Consider the following 2,500-nt stretch of genomic DNA (forward strand, 5'->3'; position numbering starts at 1 on the left):
GGAATTAATACAATGGTACATTAAGTTTTTAAAAGAAATATTAATTTATGTCATATTTTATTCATTTATTGATTTTAAAAGATATTTATAAAATAAAATAATAAAATCAAATAACTGCACCAATAATAAATAAATAAATAAAATGGTGAATCAACAGTAAATTAATTTAAAAAAATAAACATTACCTTATGTCACATTTTATTCATTTACGTTTAATATTTTATTATTTGGTTCATTTTTTAATATAAACATCTGAGTCTCGCTCGGTCACATGACGAAGGTGCTTCACTCTGATTGGCTGGTTTGAGGACAGAGGCGCTGGAGGCGGAGCTTGCACTTGGACCCTTCTTCACTTCCTGTTTCCTGTCTGAACGAACGCACTGGTGCCGTCTGACTGCACGACCCCCCCCCCCCCCTCTGACTGAACCCCCCACCCCCCGGACTGTCATAGGAATGGAACGCACCCCCCCCCCTCTCTCTCTCTCCCCCCCCCCTCCCTCTCTCTCTCTCTCCACCCCCCCTCTCCCCCACCCCTCTGCCCCCCCTCCCCTCCTCTCTCCCCCCTCCCTCTGCCCCCCCCCACCTCAGAGTTCAGAGTTACAGTGAAAGATGAGATTTTAATTTTAAAACATTTATGATATTAAAAGTTTTTTGTTCCAAAGTTTTGGGACAAAACTGAAAAATGCTGCATCGACTGTTTTCATTCACATGTTTTTATAATATTTTATTATATAATATAATACTATATCATATTTTACCATATTATAATATACTTTATTTTATTATATGTTATTCATTCATTCATCTTCAGCCTCTTGTCCCTGTCGGGGTCGTGGGGGGCTGGAGTCGATCCCAGCTGACATCGGGCGTGAGGCGGGGTCCACCCTGGACAGGACAGGACCCACGTCCACCCTGGACAGAACAGGACCCACGTCCACCCTGGACAGGACAGGACCCACGTCCACCCTGGACAGAACAGGACCCACGTCCACCCTGGACAGGACAGGACCCGAGTCCACCCTGGACAGGACCTACGTCCACCCTGGACAGGACAGAACCGGGGTCCACCCTGGACAGGACGCCAGTCTATCACAGGACACATAGAGACGAACAGAGACAGACAACCATTCACACCTACGGGTGATTTAGAGTCATCAATGAACCGAACACCTGCACGTCTTTGGACTGTGGGAGGAAACCGGAGAACCCGGAGAAAACCCCATTTTATATTTAAACAGTATAAATAAAGTTTTTTTTATCTTCAATATAAAAAAATATCACATATTTTATTCATTTTTATATATTTTATGAATATATTTATATTTTATATATATATATATATATAGTTTTATTTAAAAGTTTTAATTTTATATCTAAACAGTAAATTTAAAGATTTTTTTAAGTATCTTTAATATAAAAAACATCACAATCCTTTTTTTAAATTGATTTATTTTTATATTTTTCATGAATATAAATATATCGCCCCGCCCCTTGCGTCATGACGTCACGGCCGCGTCGCCTCGGCTCCTCACGGCCTCCGCTCCTGTCGTCACTGAACCGGGAGAGGCGAAGGACATCCGGGACACCGGCCGAGAGGGGAGCCGCTCAAACCCGCTTCTGGAGGTCAGTACCCGGGGCTGGAGCCTGTGAGGGAGTCCGGGGGTCTGCGGGGACTCACCCGGGTCTGGAGCTCGGACTCTGATCCGGGTTCAGTTTATGGAAAACTAGAACCCGTCATGTTAGCTTTTTAGCATGTTAGCAGCGTGTTAGCTAACACACACACACACACACAGGGGCGCGTTAGCTCTGGAGCTAGCATGTAGCCGGTCAGGGACAGGAACAGCCGCCTGACTTCAGCCTCTGTCGCACTTTCACTCGTTTTCCACTTGTTTTGATGAAAGCAGACATTTTTAGGAACTCATGACTCGTGAAAGGACACAGGGAGTGACAGCTGCGGCAGCCAATAGCAGAGCGGGACGCATCTGAGGTCAGCCAATGAGGAGGCCGGGCTGAGGGGGGGCAGAATGGAGGCGGACAGGCAGAGAGTGGAGCTCCAACAAGGTCACAACACAGGAACACATGAGGCCTGACAACTGCACAACACATGAGGCCTGACAACTGCACAACACATGAAGCCTGACAACAACTGCACAACACATGAGGACTGACAACAACTGCACAACACATGAGGACTGACAACAACTGCACAACAACTGCACAACACATGAGGACTGACGACAACTGCACGACACATGAGGACTGACGACAACTGCACAACAACTGCACAACACATGAGGACTGACGACAACTGCACAACACATGAGGACTGACGACAACTGCACAACACATGAGGACTGACGACAACTGCACGACACATGAGGCCTGACAACAACTGCACAACACATGAGGACTGACGACAACTGCACAACACATGAGGACTGACGACAACTGCACAACACATGAGGACTGACAACAACTGAACAACAACTAAAGACTGACA

The 2,500-nt window shown here is 45.8% G+C and overlaps 2 protein-coding genes across 5 annotated transcripts in view; both read left to right on the forward strand.

Moving 5' to 3' along the window:
* Positions 1-457, forward strand: part of LOC310946623 (disintegrin and metalloproteinase domain-containing protein 9-like) — a 24,955-nt gene extending 24,498 nt beyond the window's left edge. For both annotated transcript variants that reach the window (XM_083913133.1, XM_083913134.1), the window contains one exon: positions 1-457. This exon is cut by the window's left edge and continues 2,327 nt beyond it. The gene's annotated coding sequence lies outside the window, so the exon portion shown is untranslated.
* A 1,095-nt stretch (positions 458-1,552) lies between these two features.
* The window catches only part of ogdha (oxoglutarate dehydrogenase a), a 39,449-nt gene continuing 38,501 nt past the window's right edge, over positions 1,553-2,500 (forward strand). For all 3 annotated transcript variants that reach the window (XM_083912422.1, XM_083912420.1, XM_083912421.1), the window contains exon 1: positions 1,553-1,623. The gene's annotated coding sequence lies outside the window, so the exon portion shown is untranslated. The remainder of the gene's footprint in view (positions 1,624-2,500) is intronic.

The sequence above is a fragment of the Echiichthys vipera genome (genome assembly GCF_963691815.1).
Source record: "Echiichthys vipera genome assembly, chromosome: 4".
Classification (NCBI taxonomy): domain Eukaryota; kingdom Metazoa; phylum Chordata; class Actinopteri; order Perciformes; family Trachinidae; genus Echiichthys; species Echiichthys vipera.